The 20,871-nt window shown below is 44.6% G+C and overlaps 1 long non-coding RNA gene across 1 annotated transcript; it reads left to right on the top strand.

Annotated features, from left to right (window-relative positions):
* Positions 1 to 908: 908 nt before the first annotated feature.
* On the top strand, positions 909 to 6,354 carry LOC124021410. The gene is made up of 3 exons (XR_006836232.1): positions 909 to 1,122; positions 4,080 to 4,215; positions 6,030 to 6,354. It is a non-coding gene; the product is annotated as an uncharacterized LOC124021410 (long non-coding RNA).
* The last annotated feature ends 14,517 nt before the right edge of the window (positions 6,355 to 20,871 follow it).

Here is a 20,871-nt window from a genome sequence, read left to right on the forward strand (position 1 = left end):
AAAGGGCTTACTTTTCCGATGTCTACACTTTTTTTTTGGCTTTTTGAATTTTCCCCCCTTTTTTCCCCCTCCCCAATAACAATTGGATATCCGATGTCTACACTTACGAAGGACTTGGCGATGACGTAGTGACATGAGTGACAGAACACTGAGCAGTGCAATGCTCCTATTTTCTGCTGTCTTGCCAAACCAACACAGAAAGCACGGAGCTAGGCTGAAACACCTGCATTTTGGAGCTGCCTATTAACTCAATGATATGTGCTTTATTAACTCAATGATATGTATTTGTTTGTACATTGTTTGCAAACTGATATGTAATATGTATTCATGCCAAAATAACATGCGGAAGCCCCTCCCAAAATATATATAATATAATATATATAATATATAAATATATAACTATATCATATATTTTGAGTTATTTTATATTTGGGGGATAAAAATGTGGGGATCGGGATTGTTTCAAGTCACCAGTGTGTTTGGGATTCCCGCGATTTGAGTAGTGCGTGTGGCAATAGGTCTAGCTGACTGAGTTGCGGCTCTCAGTGAAAAGCGTCTAAAATATGTGTGAAGATAATGTATCATGGGTATAATTTAAAATGTTGCATCAAGAAGAAGGGAGGGGGCAAAGACACGGTGCGTCTCTCTCCAGAATGCATGCATATGTAGGAAAGTACCCATTTGGCAATGTCTGATTTCTGATTGTCTTAACTCACCACGTACACCGCTCATTTTTTCTTCGCCTCACACAAGTCAATGAAGTCTGCTTTTTTTAACATCCGTTGCGAACGATAGTTCCTCTGTATTTAAAAAAATATTTCCAACACTCCCGGCCTCGATAATCACCAAGCCGTGTGAAAGAGCAAAATATCATGATCTGATGATCCCATATATCCAGGCATAAAAAACATTGTAAAAAAACATATTTCTGTTCCGAGCTCACTGGCGCAGAAACTCTGGGGGCCAGGAATAGTCTTGTTGATGCAATGTTGCAAGTTCGGTAGCAACAGCGTCTGGGCGGACCAAGTCATGATTTGATACAATATTGCACTCACAAGCAATAGCTCAAGTCAAGACGGATAGAAAGAAAGGGAGGCAGACAGGCGCGGTGGATAGATGAATGTGAGTGAAAGAACCGTCATTTTCATCAGTTTGTATTTTGTCGGCTTTAGGCCTATGTATTTTACTTAGTGACAATGGAAGTCATAGGCCCACTGGATCACAGTGTGTCCATATGGCAGAGGCAAGTGCTCTCCACATAGTTTCATTTTAACTTTTTGATTTTTATCATTTGACTTCAGATTTTTTATTATCAACCATGTGACAATAATTTTGAGAAACGAAAACGTTATTATTTCAATGAAACTGTTCCAAGAAAATGCGCATATAACAATGATAATAACTGGCACGCATATCGGTTGAAATGGTAGAATACATATTTTCTATTACAGCCATTTATAAAAATGTGAACGCGCAAGCGCGAGCACACAAGAGCTCGCGTGAAAAAACGAGCTCCCCTATGGAAATCCAAGGGTCTTTCAACGTATTCGTTCTGATACCGGGTCTGCCAACAATGACACAATCTACAAGAATGTGGAGGGTGTCGTGTGTGTATAACTATAAGACCTGAGTACTTAGCTCGAAGTAAATATGGTAAACTGAGCAAGTGCATGACAGCCTATTCGGGCATCAAAGGATGCCAACAACTACTAAAGCCCAAATCAAGCAAAAGACGTGGGTCAAAGGCGACATTGTTGCACGTGAAAAGTTTAACATTACCACAAGTGACATAATGGTCCATACACCAAGGTCATGGGCATAGCCAATATCAAGGTTGTGTAATTATTAGTTAGACTGTCTTGTACATATTCACAGCTAAAAGCTATAGGCCTATACAGACACAAAATAAAACAAAAAAGGTGCGAAATGTTAGTTGATTAAAAATAGAGTGAAGTCTATAGTCTTGACAGCTTCAGATGTGCCTGCATTTGCTGACGGTTCCGGTGGCAGCCCAGTTGGATGGTACTAGGAGGGACAGGTTTGATCGTGGAGTTGACTAGCTGGTCCTGACGTTGTTCTCACACACTGGTTGAATCAATGTTTACATGGTCATCTCAATAAAATGATGTTGAACCAACATGGAATGGTTTAACATGGCTTAACATGGAATGGCTCAAAAAGGTTCTACAACTGCACCATTGAGAGCATCCAGACTGGTGCGTACGGCCCAGCACAGCACTGGGGCCAAGCTTCCTGCCATCCAGGAACTCTATACCAGATGGTGTCAGAGGAAGGCTCTAAAAATTGTCAAAGATTCCAGCCACCCTAGTCATAGACTGCTCTCTCTGCTACCGCACAGCAAGCAGTACCGGAGTGCCAAGTCTAGGTCCAAGAGGCTTCTAAACAGCTTCTACCCCCAAGCCATAAGACTCCTGAACAGCTAATCAAATGGCTACCCAGACTATTTGCACCCCCCCCCCATTTTACGCTGCTGCCACTCAGTTTTATTATCTATGCATATTCACTTTAACTCTACCTACATGTACACATTACCTCAATTACCTCGACTTATCAGTGCCCCCGCACATTGACTCTGTACCAGTAGCCCCTGTATCTGGCCTCACTATTTTTATTTGACTGCTGCTATTTCATTATTTGTTACTTTTGCTTTCTATTTTTTACTTAACACTTATTTGTTCTTATCTGCATGGTTGGTTAAGTGCTTGTAAGTAAGCATTTCACTGTAAAGTTGTATTCGACACATGTGACCAATTCAATTTGATTTGTGCCCATTGGGCAGTCCTCAGCTCCCTTCAGCCACTGCAGGTCTCCTCCAATAGTGATGTCTAGCACCTACTTACGTGATGCTTCTTCTGTTGCCGATAGGGGGTGCTAAAAGCTCACCACACAGTCAAGTGTATAAAGTCACCCTTTAATACGAGGGAGCCCTCTGCTATCTCCACCCTGCCTGCAGCCCTGTTACTTTGATTGGGTGAAACTAGAAGCCAGTGTATTTCCTAGTTCCAAGTTCCCAGTATTGAAGCTTCCCAGTTTTATGCCACGTTCAAAACAACTTGGAACTTTTTTGAGTTCCCAGTTGTCTTGAATGCACCATTAATAGTAGCCTGGTTGACGCGACTCACGTGTTACACATCTAGGGAGAGCTGTAAACACACTGGTCTAAGACAGGAGTCCGTTGTTATGCCATGTTCAAGACAACTGGGAACTTGGATCTTGAACATTTCCAACATCTGACTTCAGTGCTTTCAAGACAACTGGGAACACTGAAAAGAAAATCTAGCTCCGACTGGGAAAAATCATTTTGAACGGTCATCCAACTCAGAATTCCAAGTCAGAAACTCGGCCATCATCCAAGGGCATCATCATAGATCGACTAGATCTATATAGATCTACTAGATCTAAGACTTCTCACTGATATCATGATTTTACCTATTTTCTTCAGGGTTCCCAGTTATCTTGAAAGTTGGCTTGACCTTTGTGAGAACCAAATGTTATTTTTTCCTGGGGGAGGTTGACCTCTCATTGTTTGGATTTGAAAAGCCAACAGCTGTATTGGAAGGGGATGGCGCTCGGGGGCTGAGTGTTGCTGTCCATGTGGTTTTTGAGTGAGAAAGACACAGAGGAGAAGCAATCAGCAAAAAATGCACATCCCCCTTCATCATCAACACATCTTGCCGACAACGTCAAAATAGCCTTTCCAGACTCTGAAGTCAGGATGACTTCGAGTTAGGTGTCAGCCAGACTAACTTTATGGTGCATTAATGCCAAACTCCAGTAAACCTAGTTCCCTCTTACTTTTGAAAACTCCCCTGACGCCCAATGGGAAGGGGAGGGCAACAGCCAGGTGACTGGCCAGAATACAGGAGCAGAAATGATCTGACTGGCTTGTCAATAAATACCCTTAAACGTGCAGCTTTTTTAATGCATTTGATTACATTAAATGCACCACTTTTACAGTGGTAAATTATTATTGCAGTGCTTACTATGCTCTCCATACAAGTTATTCTAAATTGCTAAATTGATACAAATGTCACAGTGTAATTCCCATTGGTTTTCAGCTACATGAGCAACTTCCGGCCAGGTTGGAGCAGTGGCCCTGGTTTACAGAGCCCAGAGACATGGCACCGGCCTGGGCACTCTGTACAGGAGCATGGTGGGCATGCACTGTAGCACTGTCATCATAACTCTGGACAGGTGAGAAGTAGCTGAGGCCTTTTACAGGCCTAGACCAAGTTTTCTCGTCTGTGCCATAAGTCTATCAGTGTCCGTTTTTTTATATCTTGTTCTGTGACTATATTTCTTTGTCCTATAACATGCTGACCAGACCGGATACGTTGCGTGCGCGAGCGTCGCCAAATACATTTAGAAATCCATGTTATTCAATTACTCCACCCACACTGCTCGCGCGCGCCAACGAGCGTCTGCGTAGCCAAGGGATAAAACAGAACTCCTTTCTATTTCTGAAGCAGATCGCGCTGCAAGTCCTGCCTCTCCCATCTCCTCATTGGTTTATAGAAGCAGGTACATCTCCCCATTGGTTGTACCCACGTGGGTGATTGAAAGATGACTTTGGCCTGTGGTTAGACAAAGGCCTGATCCATTGGCGGAGCCAGAGGTGTGACACATTTGACAATTACGTGTTGTCCTCTGAAGACTTCCTCATCAACGACCTGGAGGTTCGGGCCATCTCCTGAAGACAAATGACTGTATGCTACTGCTTCATAAACATTATACAGCCATTGTGACAGTGGATGGAATTGGAACAGATTGCGCCTCCCATCTGAGGATCCCAACGCGTTGCTCCCTGTGCAAGGGGATTCAACTCATCCATCACCTCATTATTTTCCATTACACCGCAGATAAAGCACTAACTCAGCCACAAGCTTCAGAGGTATTGGGAAAACAGAAATAGAGTTCTACTGTCCTCTGGTGGTCAACCATTTAGACTGCGTGTAATAATCACTTCTCTCTCTTTTGGCCATATTTTCTGATGTCTACATCAGTCTGTAGAGATTTGGATTACTTCAGAATTGAAGTTCTACTGACAGTTCAGTTAAACAATTGAAAGATTAGCCCAGCTGAATGAATGGTCGGTCTCAATCAATAGCACATCGGGGAAGTTGTCTTTGTAGGCAAAGTGTAGGAGTGACAGTTGGTTTATGCCTCTGGAGGGCACCCTTGTCACAGAGATCATTGCTTTTTTGCCCTCTCTCTCTCTCTCTCTCTCTCTCTCTCTCTCTCTCTCTCTCTCTCTCTCTCTCTCTCTCTCTCTCTCTCTCTCTCTCTCTCTCTCTCTCTCTCCCGTTGCCAAGGGAATTATCTGTAGCACTGTAATAGAGAGTGAAAGTGAGTACATTATTCTAAGATCACCTGATTGGTCGTTCCTGTGCATTCCTCCAGGCACCCAGAGCAGATGGCGACTCATTCCAAATCACCATTCCACACTATTACCTAATCAGTTTAACATTTATATGTAAAGTAACATTCTAATTGATCAGCAGATAGGAGGGAAATAAAACTTTGGGGGGTAGTTATGTGGGACTTTAAGTATCCTGGTCTGTTTCCAGAAAAAAAAAAGATAAAATATAGCTCTCAGCAGGGACAGCAGCATGCTAGCCCATTATGCAGCCATTGCCAATACTGTATGATCTGTACGCCTCAATCTCATTCTACCACGGTAGTGAATTGTGCAGACCAAAAGAGCACTAAGCAAACTCCTATAACCTATAACCAATATGCCGGGCCTTCATGCCAATAGTGTGTGTGTGTGTGTGTGTGTGTGTGTGTGTGTGTGTGTGTGTGTGTGTGTGTGTGTGTGTGTGTGTGTGTGTGTGTGTGTGTGTGTGTGTGTGTGTGTGTGTGTGTGTGTGTGTGTGTGTGTGTGTGTGTGTGTGTGTGTGTGTGTGTGTGTGTGTGTGTGTGTCAGCCCGCGATCTACTTTCAGTGTTCCAAAGTTGTAGAGGTGGGTAGTTACATGTACTTAAGTTGCTTTTGTCTTTTTTTTGTAGTGGCACAACCGAGGGGGAGGAGAATGGGTCAGCCAAGAAATTAAAATACCCTTCAAAGTGGAAAGAAGAGGTTTGGAATAGAAGGAGGATGGAGGGTAATCCTACCTTGGCAGTTAACTGTGGCAATTGATATCTGCACTGTTTGATTATTTATTACTTACATGATTCTTACTTGAATACATACCTTGGTGTTTAATTCCATGCTGAGTTGTCTGATTTGCATACTAATAACATGATTGATATTGACGATATTTATATATTATTTTATTTATTTTTATTTATTTATTTATTGACTATCCATAACATACAATATACTTGCCGTGAAGCCGCTCAACAACTACAACACACCAGTCATCCAACAGACTCCCATTCAGAGTGAGACACAGATGCTTCCAGGGTCAATACCCTGCTCAAGGAAATGTTGACAGATCTCCCACCAGGCCAAACAACGTGAACCCGAACCCTCCAAGATCCCCCCCCCCCATCAGTTCCCCAATAGCTGTCCCTCAACCATCCGAGACACCTCCCACAGTCCGCAAAGAAGAAAAAAAATTATATATATAAAAAAATGCAATGAATTCCATTCCCCACCCCCAAGAACCCCCCAATGCACCAACAACCAAGACAAAAGACCTAGAGAAGAAAAAAAGAAAAAGACAGAAGAAAAACAGCCAACAGCAATGCAAAATAAACAACAACAGTTCATGTCTGACACTACTACATGTGTGTGTGTCCATGTATGTGTGCATTTGAATGAGAGTGTGTGTCTATGCAGGTGTACAAACACCTGCACGGCATCAGCCTCGGGCACACCGGCATTGGCTGTAAAAAAAAAAAATACTGCCCCTCAATGTCATTCAAAGTACTTTTTATTATGTTTTATTTTGACTTTATTTTTGACTTTTATCTTTGACCATCATTCTATCTCCCGCACACAACTCCACTCCTACTTGTCTACAATTCCACATCCCAACCTTCAGCTTCCCTCAGTCCATCCCACCTATCTCTGCCAGCCACCCTCTTCGGATTTCTACGCAACATATATCTTTCAACTATGCTGTGATGTTTAAAGTACAATTTCAATCTATCTAATCAAATAGATTGCGAGTTGAAGATAAATACTTTTACTAAGAGTATTTGTATATTAGTAATTGCCTGACCCAGTCTCTCCAGATCTCCTAACAGTACTATTTCTAGGGTCAATTTTAGATGAATCCTATGCCTTTTCAGCCATTCCTGAGCCCGAGACCAGAAACAGGTTAACTTAGGGCAATATCAAAATAAATGGTCTATTGATTCTGTATCCTCATAACAAAATCTACAGAGCTTCGATGATTTAATGCCCCCAATATTCAACATTTTGTTGGTGACAAGAATTTTATATAATCATTTTCGCTGAAAATCACCAAGTACTAAATCTTGCGTTTGTCATGCATAGGTGTAAGAGGTGGCAGGGAAGTCAGGCGCAGGAGAGTCAAATGGAGTGTAAAAATTGAGTCTTTTAATAAAGTTCCAAGAGTATGCTCCATAACAATAAATGTACAAACAAACAAAACATGGGTACGAGGACCCGCCGCGCACCTATACAAACAATCACACTACACTGCCAATAAATCAATCTCTGACAAAGACATGAGGGGAAACAGAGGGTTAAATACACAACAGGTAATGCATGGGATAGAAAACAGGTGTGTGGGAAGACAAGACAAAACCAATGGAAAATGAAAAAAGGATCAATGATGGCTAGAAGACCGGTGACGTCGAACGCCGAGCACCGCCCGAACAAGGAGAGGCAACGACTTCGGCAGAAGTCGTGACAGCGTTGTTTTATATATCAACTCATACACTCTGTACCATGGAATCGGTACATAAAAAATCTCTTCCCAACTATTTTGCAATCTGTATGGCACAGTTGTCAATATACTGCTCCTCAAATTAAACTGGTATACTCTCCTATTTATGCTATTTGTATTCCTCCGCCAGTTTTTATCCTTTATATTGGGCAGACAGACCATTTCCCTACCTCCTCCTGCTGCCACCTGCCTCCTCCATTTTTGGGGTAATGCTGTAATCAATTGGTTGTACTCTTACATTTACATTTACATTTAAGTCATTTAGCAGACGCTCTTATCCAGAGCGACTTACAAATTGGTGCATTCACCTTATGACATCCAGTGGGACAGTCACTTAACAATAGTGCATCTAAAACTTAGGGGGGGTGGGGTGAGAGGGATTACTTAACCTATCCTAGGTATTCCTTAAAGAGGTGGGGTTTCAGGTGTCTCCGGAAGGTGGTGATTGACTCCGCTGTCCTGGCGTCGTGAGGGAGTTTGTTCCACCATTGGGGGGCCAGGGCAGCGAACAGTTTTGACTGGGCTGAGCGGGAGCTGTACTTCCTCAGTGGTAGGGAGGCGAGCAGGCCAGAGGTGGATGAACGCAGTGCCCTTGTTTGGGTGTAGGGCCTGATCAGAGCCTGGAGGTACTGAGGTGCCGTTCCCCTCACAGCTCCGTAGGCAAGCACCATGGTCTTGTAGCGGATGCGAGCTTCAACTGGAAGCCAGTGGAGAGAACGGAGGAGCGGGGTGACGTGAGAGAACTTGGGAAGGTTGAACACCAGACGGGCTGCGGCGTTCTGGATGAGTTGAAGGGGTTTAATGGCACAGGCAGGGAGCCCAGCCAACAGCGAGTTGCAGTAATCCAGACGGGAGATGACAAGTGCCTGGATTAGGACCTGCGCCGCTTCCTGTGTGAGGCAGGGTCGTACTCTGCGGATGTTGTAGAGCATGAACCTACAGGAACGGGCCACCGCCTTGATGTTAGTTGAGAACGACAGGGTGTTGTCCAGGATCACGCCAAGGTTCTTGGCGCTCTGGGAGGAGGACACAATGGAGTTGTCAACCGTGATGGCGAGATCATGGAACGGGCAGTCCTTCCCCGGGAGGAAGAGCAGCTCCGTCTTGCCGAGGTTCAGCTTGAGGTGGTGATCCGTCATCCACACTGATATGTCTGCCAGACATGCAGAGATGCGATTCGCCACCTGGATTGAGCAAACTTTCCCGTACAATTCTGATAACTCCATGAAGGACATAACTCTACCATTCCAATTTACAATATAATTGAAGAACAAAATACCCTTTTCAAACGTATTTCCCATAAATACAGATATTTTATCAACCAGCACATTTCAGTTCAGCCATAATATTTGTAATATTTGTTCTGTCTTTTCAGGGGGATGAAATTGAAATTGTAGCCAGCTCTGTAATGCTTGTTTGAAAAAGAGAGATACTTTGAAAAAAGGATCATTTTCAATTCATCAAAAATGAGACATGGCAATCTGCACAAAGGCAAAAAGGCCATTTTTAAACCATGGCTGGGCTTTTCTTAGTAATCTACTTGAGAATCATTTAGGGTTCAAGTAAAGCTTTTGAATAAGTGAAGCTTTTAGAGAAAGGTTTAGTGCCTTTAGATTTAATAATCTCAACCCAACAAAATCCTATTCATTATATAGACAGGCACGCTTTATTTTGTCTGGTTTAGCGTCTCTGTCACGTTCTGACCTTAGTTCTTTTATTTATGTCTTTGTTTTAGTTTGGCAGGGCGTGCGTTGGGTGGGTTGTCTATGTTTCGTTTTCTATGTTGTGTTTGCGTTTGGCCTGGTATTGTCATGTTTCGTCATTGATTATCATGTCTTGTCTCTGTGCTTTCCTTCTATTCGTTTCCCTCTGCTGGTCTTATTAGGTTCTTTCCCTCTTTCTATCCCTCTCTCTCCCCCTCCCTCTCTCCCTCTCTCTCTCTCTCTCTATCGTTCCGTTCCTGCTCCCAGCTGTTCCTCATTCTCCTAACTACCTCATTTACTCTTTTCACACCTGTCCCCTATTTTGCCCTCTGATTAGAGTCCCTATTTCTCCCTCTGTTTTCCGCTTCTGTCCTTGTCGGATCATTGTTTGATGTGTGCTGTGCTGTGTTCTTGTTCCGTCGAGTTTTTGCCTTCTTCAGATGCTGCGTGTGAGCAGGTGTCAATGTCAGCTACGGCCGGTGCCTTCCCGAAGCGACCTGCAGTCTGTGGTCGCGTCTCCAGTCATTCCTCTCTACTGACGAGTGGATTTCAGTTTTCCTGTTTTTGCTTTCACCTAGATAATATCCAGGATTATCGCTTTTGTCTAAGACTGGAATAAAGACTCTGTTTTCGTTAAGTCGCTTTTGGGTCCTCATTCACCTGCATAACAGAATGATCCGACCAAGAATGGACCCAGCGACTACGGATTCTCTCTACTCTGCCGTCGAGATCCAGGGAGCAATGCTCGGCAGACACGAGCAGGAATTGTCTGCTGCTCGTCATGCCGTTGAGACCCTGGCCGCTCAGGTTTCCGACCTCTCAGGACAGTTTCAGAGTCTTCGTCTCGTGCCACCAGCTACTTCCTGGTCTTCCGAGTCTCCGGAACCTAGGGTTAATAACCCACCATGTTACTCTGGGCAGCCCACTGAGTGCCGCTCCTTTCTCACCCAGTGTGATATTGTGTTCTCTCTCCAGCCCAACACATACTCAAGAGAGAGAGCTCGGATCGCCTACGTCATATCACTCCTTACTGGTCGGGCTGGAGAGTGGGGCACAGCTATCTGGGAGGCAAGGGCTGAGTGTACTAACGATTATCAGAACTTTAAAGAGGAGATGATACGGGTTTTTGATCGTTCTGTTTTTGGGAAAGAAGCTTCCTGGTCCCTGTCTTCCCTATGTCAAGGTAATCGATCCATAACGGATTACTCTATAGAGTTTCGCACTCTTGCTGCCTCCAGTAACTGGAACGAGCAGGCGTTGCTCGCTCGTTTTCTGGAGGGACTCCACGCTAAGGTTAAGGATGAGATTCTCTCCCGGGAGGTTCCATCCAGCGTGGATTCTTTGATTGAACTCGCTATTCGCATTGAACGACGGGTAGATCTTCGTCACCGAGCTCATAGAAGAGAGCTCGCGTTAACTGTGTCCCCCCTCTCCCAGACACTACCATCTTTCCCCACTGACTCAGGTGTTGAGCCCATGTGTTATGCAGGTGAATGAGGACCCAAAAGCGACTTGGCGAAAACAGAGTCTTTATTCCAGTAAAGGAAATAGGCAATACTCCTAGACAAATCGGAGCAGAAAACTAAACATAAAAAACTAATTCCACTCGTAGTGACGAGGACAGACTGGAGACTCGACCATAAACTGTAGGTTGCCTCGGGAAGGCACCGACCGTAGCAGACTCAGACACCTGCTCTCACGCAGCATCTGAGGGAAACAAGACACGACAGGGCGAGACGAAGACACAGCATGGCGAACAATATACAAGGATCCGACAGGACAGAAACGGAAAACAAGGGGAGAAATAGGGACTCTAATCAGAGGGCAAGATACGGAACAGGTGTGAAAAGATTAGATGATTGATTAGGGGAATAGGAACAGCTGGGAGCAGGAACGGAACGATAGAGAGAAGAGAGAGAGGGAGGGAGAGAGAAAAAAGGGAACGAACCTAAAAAGACCAGCAGGGGGAAAACGAACAGAAGGGAAAGCAAAATGACAACACAATATAAGACAAAACATGACAGTACCCCCCCACTCACCGAGCGCCTCCTGGCGCACTCGAGGAGGAACACTGGCGGCAACGGAGGAAATCATAGATCACAAACGGTCCAGCACGTCCCGAGAAAGAACCCAACTCCTCTCCTCAGGACCGTAACGAAAAACGATAAAAAGGGAAACTAGGGTACTACTCTAAAAAAAAAATGAGACACGGGTAGAGAACTGAAAGCTTTAGAGCAAACAGGACCAAACAGGCCAGGAGAGTAACAACTAGGGACAGACTGAGACACAGCAAGGGCAGGAACAAGAACAGGAGAGATGCGGTGGCAGGGAACAGACTGAGACCCAGCAAGACCAGGAGCAGAAGCAGAAAAAAAATTACCAGACTTATTCTGCGCGCAGTCCGAACAAGCAGCCACGAAACGGCGCGTGTCACGCTCCTGAGTAGGCCACCAAAACCGCTGGCGAATAGAAGCAAGCGTACCCCGAACGCCGGGGTGGCCAGCTAACTTGGCAGAGTGAGCCCACTGAAGAACAGCCAGACGAGTAGAAACAGGAACGAAAAGAAGGTTACTAGGACAAGCGCGCGGCGACGCAGTGTGCGTGAGTGCTTGCTTAACCTGTCTTTCAATTCCCCAGACTGTCAACCCGACAACACGCCCAACAGGAAGGATCCCCTCGGGATCGGTAGAAGCCACAGAAGAACTAAAGAGACGGGATAAAGCATGAGGCTTGGTGTTCTTAGTACCCGGGCAATAAGAAATAACGAACTCGAAACGAGCGAAAAACAACGCCCAACGAGCATGACGCGCATTCAGTCGTTTGGCAGAACGGATGTACTCAAGGTTCCTTTGGTCAGTCCAAACGACAAAAGGAACGGTCGCCCTCCAACCACTGTCGCCATTTGCCTAGGGCTAAACGGATGGCGAGCAGTTCACGGTTAGCCACATCATAGTTACGTTCCGACGGTGACAGGCGATGAGAAAAATACGCGCAAGGGTGGACCCCATCGTCAGTATCGGAGCGCTGGGACAGAATGGCTCCCACGCCCACCCCCGACGCGTCAACCTCGACAATAAACTGTTTAGTGACGTCAGGTGCAACAAGGATAGGAGCGGATGCAAAACGCTTCTTGAGGAGATCAGAACAACAATCATACGACCGGTGAGGAGGAAGGGAGTTGGTTCTGGACCGACTGAAGACCGTGCGCAGACCATGATATTCCTCCGGCACTCCTGTCAAATCACCAGGTTCCTCCTGTGAAGAGGGAGCAGAACAAACAGGAGGAATAGCAGACATTAAACACTTCACATGACAAGAAACGTTCCAGGAAAGGATAGAATTACTAGACCAATCAAAAGAAGGATTATGACACACTAGCCAGGGATGACCCAAAACAACAGGTGTAAAAGGTGAACAAAAAATCAAAAAGAAATGGTCTCACTATGGTTACCAGATACAGTGAGGGTTAAAGGTAGTGTTTCACATAATATACTGGGGAGAGGACTACCATCCAAGGCGAACATGACCATGGGCTCCCCTAACTGTCTGAGAGGAATGTCATGTTCCCGAGCCCAGGCTTCGTCCATAAAACAGCCCTCCGCCCCAGAGTCTATTAATGCACTGCAGGAAGCTGCCAATCCGGTCCAGCGTAGATGGACCGGTAAGGTAGTACAGGTACTTGACGGAGAGAACCGTCTAGTAGCGCTTATCAGTCGCCCTCCGCTTACTGATGAGCTCTGGCCTTTAACTGGACATGAAATGACAAAATGACCAGCGGAACCGCAATAGAGACAGAGGCGGTTGGTGATTCTCCGTTCCCTCTCCTTAGTCGAAATGCGAATACCCCCCAGCTGCATGGGCTCAACACCTGAGTCAGTGGGGAAAGATGGTAGTGTCGGAGAGAGGGGAGACACAGTTAACGCGAGCTCTCTTCTATGAGCTCGGTGACGAAGATCTACCCGTCGTTCAATGCGAATAGCGAGTTCAATCAAAGAATCCACGCTGGATGGAACCTCCCGAGAGAGAATCTCATCCTTAACCTTAGCGTGGAGTCCCTCCAGAAAACGAGCGAGCAACGCCTGCTCGTTCCAGTTACTGGAGGCAGCAAGAGTGCGAAACTCTACAGAGTAATCCGTTATGGATCGATTACCTTGACATAGGGAAGACAGGGACCAGGAAGCTTCTTTCCCAAAAACTGAACGATCAAAAACTCTTATCATCTCCTCTTTAAAGTTCAGATAATCGTTAGTACACTCAGCGCTTGCCTCCCAGATAGCTGTGCCCCACTGCCGAGCCCGACCAGTAAGGAGTGATATGACGTAGGCAATCCGAGCTCTCTCTCTTGAGTATGTGTTGGGTTGGAGAGAGAACACTATATCACACTGGGTGAGAAAGGAGCGGCACTCAGTGGGCTGCCCAGAGTAACATGGTGGGTTATTAACCCTAGGTTCCGGAGACTCGGAAGACCAGGAAGTAGCTGGTGGCACGAGACGAAGACTCTGATACTGTTCTGAGAGGTCGGAGACCTGAGCGGCCAGGGTCTCAACGGCATGCCGAGCAGCAGACAATTCCTGCTCGTGTCTGCCGAGCATCGCTCCCTGGAACTCGAGAGTAGAGTAGAGAGAATGCATAGTCGCTGGGTCCATTATTGGTCGGATCCTTCTGTTATGCAGGTGAATGAGGACCCAAAAGCGACTTGGCGAAAACAGAGTCTTTATTCCAGTAAAGGAAATAGGCAATACTCCTAGACAAATCGGAGCAGAAAACTAAACATAAAAAACTAATTCCACTCGTAGTGACGAGGACAGACTGGAGACTCGACCATAAACTGTAGGTTGCCTCGGGAAGGCACCGACCGTAGCAGACTCAGACACCTGCTCTCACGCAGCATCTGAGGGAAACAAGACACGACAGGGCGAGACGAAGACACAGCATGGCGAACAATATACAAGGATCCGACAGGACAGAAACGGAAAACAAGGGGAGAAATAGGGACTCTAATCAGAGGGCAAGATACGGAACAGGTGTGAAAAGATTAGATGATTGATTAGGGGAATAGGAACAGCTGGGAGCAGGAACGGAACGATAGAGAGAAGAGAGAGAGGGAGGGAGAGAGAAAAAAGGGAACGAACCTAAAAAGACCAGCAGGGGGAAAACGAACAGAAGGGAAAGCAAAATGACAACACAATATAAGACAAAACATGACACCATGCAGCTGGGGGGTATTCGCATCTCGACTAAGGAGAGGGAACGGAGAATCACCAACCGCCTCTGTCTCTATTGCGGTTCCGCTGGTCATTTTGTCATTTCATGTCCAGTTAAAGGCCAGAGCTCATCAGTAAGCGGAGGGCAACTGATAAGCGCTACTACTCTGTCCTCTCCGTCAAGTACCTGTACTACCTTGCCGGTCCATCTACGCTGGACCGGATCGGCAGCTTCCTGCAGTGCATTAATAGACTCTGGGGCGGAGGGCTGTTTTATGGACGAAGCCTGGGCTCGGGAACATGACATTCCTCTCAGACAGTTAGGGAGCCCACGGTCATGTTCGCCTTGGATGGTAGTCCTCTCCCCAGTATATTATGTGAAACACTACCTTTAACCCTCACAGTATCTGGTAACCATAGTGAGACCATTTCTTTTTTGATTTTTTGTTCACCTTTTACACCTGTTGTTTTGGGTCATCCCTGGCTAGTGTGTCATAATCCTTCTTTTGATTGGTCTAGTAATTCTATCCTTTCCTGGAACGTTTCTTGTCATGTGAAATGTTTAATGTCTGCTATTCCTCCTGTTTCTTCTGCTCCCTCTTCACAGGAGGAACCTGGTGATTTGACAGGAGTGCCGGAGGAATATCATGATCTGCGCACGGTCTTCAGTCGGTCCAGAGCCAACTCCCTTCCTCCTCACCGGTCGTATGATTGTTGTACTGATCTCCTCAAGAAGCGTTTTGCATCCGCTCCTATCCTTGTTGCACCTGACGTCACTAAACAGTTCATTGTCGAGGTAGACGCGTCGGGGGTGGGCGTGGGAGCCATTCTGTCCCAGCGCTCCCATACTGACGATGGGGTTCACCCTTGCGCGTATTTTTCTCATCGCCTGTCGCCGTCGGAACGTAACTATGATGTGGCTAACTGCTCGCCATCCGTTTAGCCCTAGGAGAATGGCGACAGTGGTTGGAGGGGGCGACCATTCCTTTTGTCGTTTGGACTGACCAAAAGAACCTTGAGTACATCCGTTCTGCCAAACGACTCAATGCGCGTCATGCTCGTTGGGCGTTGTTTTTCGCTCGTTTCGAGTTCGTGATTTCTTATCGCCCGGGTACTAAGAACACCAAGCCTCATGCTTTATCCCGTTTCTTCAGTTCTTCTGTAGCGTCTACCGATCCCGAGGGGGATTCTCCCTGAGGGGCGTGTTGTCGGGTTGAATGTCTGGGGAATTGAGAGACAGGTCAAGCAAGCACTCACTCACACTCCGTCGCCGCGCGCTTGTCCTAGTAACCTTCTTTTCGTTCCTGTCTCTACTCGTCTGGCTGTTCTTCAGTGGGCTCACTCTGCCAAGTTAGCTGGCCACCCCGGCGTTCGGGGTACGCTTGCTTCTATTCGCCAGCGGTTTTGGTGGCCTACTCAGGAGCGTGACACGCGCCATTTCGTGGCTGCTTGTTTGGACTGCGCGCAGAATAAGTCCGGTAACTTTTTTTTCTGCTTCTGCTCCTGGTCTTGCTGGGTCTCAGTCTGTCCCCAGCCACCGCATCTCTCCTGCCCTTGCTGTGTCTCAGTCTGTCCCCTGCCACCGCATCTCTCCTGGTTCTGCTCCTGCACTTGCTGTGTCTCAGTCTGTCCACAAACACCGCCTCTCTCCTGTTCCTGGTCTTAGCCTTGCTGTGTCTCAGTCTGTCCCTAGTTGTTACTCTCCTGGCCTGTTTGGTCCTGATTGCTCTAACGCTTACAGTTCTCTACCCGTGTCTCATTTTTATAAGAGTAATAGCCCTAGATTCCCTCTTCATCGTCTCCCGTTACGGTCCAGAGGAGAGGAGTTGGGTTCTTTCTCGGGACGTGCTGGACCGTTCGTTGATTGATGATTTTCTCCGTTGCCGCCAGGGTTCCTCCTCGAGTGCGCCAGGAGGCGCTCGGTGAGTGGGGGGGTACTGTCATGTTTCGTCATTGATTATCATGTCTTGTCTCTGTGCTTTCCTTCTATTCGTTTCCCTCTGCTGGTCTTATTAGGTTCTTTCCCTCTTTCTATCCCTCTCTCTCCCCCTCCCTCTCTCCCTCTCTCGCTCTCTCTCTCTATCGTTCCGTTCCTGCTCCCAGCTGTTCCTCATTCTCCTAACTACCTCATTTACTCTTTTCACACCTGTCCCCTATTTTGCCCTCTGATTAGAGTCCCTATTTCTCCCTCTGTTTTCCGCTTCTGTCCTTGTCGGATCCTTGCTTGATGTTCGCTGTTCTGTGTCCTTGTTCCGCTCTGTCGTGTTTTACCTTCTTCAGATGCTGCGTGTGAGCAGGTGTCAATGTCAGCTACGGCCGGTGCCTTCCCGAAGCGACCTGCAGTCTGTGGTCGCGTCTCCAGTCATTCCTCTCTACTGACGAGTGGATTTCAGTTTTCCTGTTTTTGCTTTCACCTAGATAATATCCAGGATTATCGCTTTTGTCTAAGACTGGAATAAAGACTCTGTTTTCGTTAAGTCGCTTTTGGGTCCTCATTCACCTGCATAACAGGTATGGTTCTCAATCAGAGGCAGGTGTCATTAGTTGTCTCTGATTGAGAATCATACTTAGGTAGCCTTTTCCCACTTGTGTTTCGTGGGTGTTTATTTTCTGTGGTTTAATTCACTGTGCAGGACTGTTCGTTTGTCGTTTTATTGTTTTTTGTTTCAATGTCCACTATTCATATTTACAAAAAAGATGAACACTCTTTGGTCCTCTCCTTCATACGACGACCGTTACAGTCTCAGATAAAGCGAAATATGTTCTGTTCATATGATTTGAAAAACAAATCATCAGGAGTAGGCATTGCCATAAGTAAGTGAGTAAACTGAGATATGACTAAGTAGTTAATCAGGGCAATGTTCCCATAAATAGACAGGTATTTACCTCTCCATGGTTGCAGGATCTTGTCTATTTTTACAAGTTTTCTATTGAAATTCATGGTGGAGAGCTTATGTATATCTTTTGTGATATGAATATCAAGTATGTCTACTTCACCATCAGCCCATTTTATAGGTAAACTGCAGGGTAATGTAAAAGTTGTATTTTTTAAAGATCCCATACGGAATATTGTACAGTACACTTATCATAATTAGGTTTTAGTCCAGAGAGTACAGAAAAGTTATCTAGATCTTCAATGAGACATTGCAAGGATCTAGCTTGCGGACTTAATATAAAACTTGAGTCATTTGCTTACATGGACACCTTTGTTTTTAAGCCTTGGATTTCTAATCCTCTAATGTTGTTATTGGATCTGATTTTAGTAGCTAGCATTTCGATGGCCATAACGAATAGATATGGTGACAGCGGACACCCTTGTTTATGTCCTCTTAACATTTCAAAACTCCCTGAGAAGTTGCTGTTATTTACTATTTTACACCTGGGGTTGATATGGTCCTCTGTAGCTCAGTTGGTAGAGCATGGCGCTTGTAACGCCAGGGTAGTGGGTTCGATTCCCGGGACCACCCATACGTAGAATGTATGCACACATGATTGTAAGTCGCTTTGGATAAAAGCGTCTGCTAAATGGCATATATTATTATATTATATTATATGCATTATTTTTACCCATTTTATAAGAGAATCCCTGAAATTGAATAAAATACAGGTATTTAGAAATAAAATCCAGTCTTACTTTATCAAATGCCTTTTCCGCTATAAATACCAGACCTGGCTTCTTAGATGTTTCATGATGTTCTATTATTTCTAGTAGTTATATTGTGTATATTATCTCCAATGTATTGTCGATGTATTTGGAATTTGGTATTTTATTAGGATGCCCATTAGCTGTTGCAAAAGCAGCAGCTACCTTTCCTGTTGTGCACACAAAACAATACAGAATGACATAATACAGAACATCATTAGACAAGAAGAGCTCAAGGACAGAACTACATACATTTCTAAAAAGGCACACATAGCCTACATATCAATGTATACACACAAACTATATAGGTCAACTAAGGGAGAGGCGAGGTGCTGCTTTATCTGTTTTTTGAAACCAGATTTACTGTTTATTTGAGCAATATGAGATGGAGAGAAGTTCCATGCAATAAGGGCTCTATATAATACTGTATGTTTTCTTGAATTTGTTTTGGATTTGGGGACTATGAAAAGACCCCTGGTGGCATGTTTGGTGGGATAAGTGTGTGTGTCAGCGCTGTGTGTAAGTTCACTATGCAAACCATTTGGGATTTTCAACACATTAATGTTTCTTATAAAAAGAAGACTGGAATGCATAATATTTATATCAGCCCTCTGATTACAATCAGTAGCCACACCATTCATTACCAGATTCAGCTGAGGTCTAGCACTTAAGGAATGATTTGTACCAAATACAATGCTCTTAGTTTTAGAGATGTTCAGGACTAGTTTATTACTGGCCACCCATTCCAAAACAGACTGCAACTCTTTGTTAAGGGTTTCAGTGACTTCATTACCTGTGGTTTCTGATGCGTATATGGTTGAATCATCAGCTTACATGGACACACATGCTTTGTTTAATGCCAGTGGCAGGTCATTGGTAAAAATAGAAAAGAGTAGATGGCCTAGAGAGCTGCCCTGCTGTACACCACACTTTACATGTTTGGCATTAGAGATGCTTCCATTAAAGAAAACCCTTTGAGTTCTATTAGATAGATAGCTCTGAATCCACGATATGGCAGAGGTTGAAAAGCAATAGCACTTAAAGTTTTTTCAACAACAGGTCATGGTCAATATTATCAAAGTATAACAGTAATCAAAGTATAATCAAAGTAATCAAAGTATAACAGTAATACTGAAATATAACAGTACAGCTCCCATAATCATCTTATTATCAATTTCTTTCAACCAATCATCAGTCATTTGTGTCAGTGCAGTACATGTTGAGTGCCCTTCTCTATATGCATGCTGAAAGTCTGTTGTTCATTTGTTTACAGAGAAATAACATTGTATTTGGTCAAACACCATTTTTTCCCAACATTTTGCTAAGAGCTGGCAGCAAGCTTATAGGTCTGCTGTTATAACCAGTAAAGGCCGCTTTACCACTCTTGGGTAGCGGAATTACTTTGGCTTCACCTAGGCCTGGGGACAAAGACTTTCCTCTAGACTCAGATTAAAAATATGACTGATAGGACTGGCTATAGAGTCAGCCACCATCTTTAGTAGCTTTCCATCTAAGTTGTCAATGCCAGAAGGTTTGTCATTATTGGTCGTTAACAATAGTTTTTCCACCTCTCCCACACTAACTTTACAAAATTCAAACTTGCACTGTTTTTCTTTTCATTATTATTATTGTTTATGCATGAATATAATTGCTCACTGTTTGTCGTGGGCATTTCCTCCCTAAGATTTCCCACTTTGCCAATGAAATAATAATTCAAATAATTGCCAATATCAAATGGTTTGGTGATGAATAAGCCATCTGATTCGATGAAAGATGAAGTTGAATTTGTCTTTCTGCCCATAATTTCATTTAAAGTGCTCCAAAGTTTTTTGCCATCATTCTTTAAATCATCGATCTTGGCTTCATAATAAATGTTCTTCTTCTTTTTGTTGAGTTTAGTCACATAATTTCTCAATATGCAGGAAGTCAGCCAGTCAGATGTACAGCCAGACTTATTAGCCACTCCTTTTGCCCCATCTCTTTCAACCATACAGTTTTTCAATTCCTCATCAATCCAGTCAGTTTCTTAATAACAGATGTGTGTTTATCAATAATTGGAAGAAGCAATTTCACATATTCATCAAGTGCATCATCTGGATGCTCCTCATTAATCACATCAGACAAACAAATATTTTTAACATCATCCACATTCGAGTCACAGCAAAATCTTTTGTATGATCTCTCATATACTATTTTAGGCCGGGCTGTTGGAACTTTGGCATTCCTGGATATAGCCACTATATTGTGATCACTGCATCCAATGGGTACGGATACAGCTATAGAACAAAATTCTACAGTATTAGTAAAAATGTGATTGATATATGTGGATGGTCTCGTTTCTGTAGTGTTTATAAAGACCTGCCTGATCAGGATGAACAATACCTGGTAAAACCCTTTTAATTCTGAGTGCTATGCATTTTGCTAGTATTTTTGCATCAC

The sequence above is a fragment of the Oncorhynchus gorbuscha genome, linkage group LG03 (assembly GCF_021184085.1).
Source record: "Oncorhynchus gorbuscha isolate QuinsamMale2020 ecotype Even-year linkage group LG03, OgorEven_v1.0, whole genome shotgun sequence".
Classification (NCBI taxonomy): Eukaryota; Metazoa; Chordata; class Actinopteri; order Salmoniformes; family Salmonidae; genus Oncorhynchus; species Oncorhynchus gorbuscha.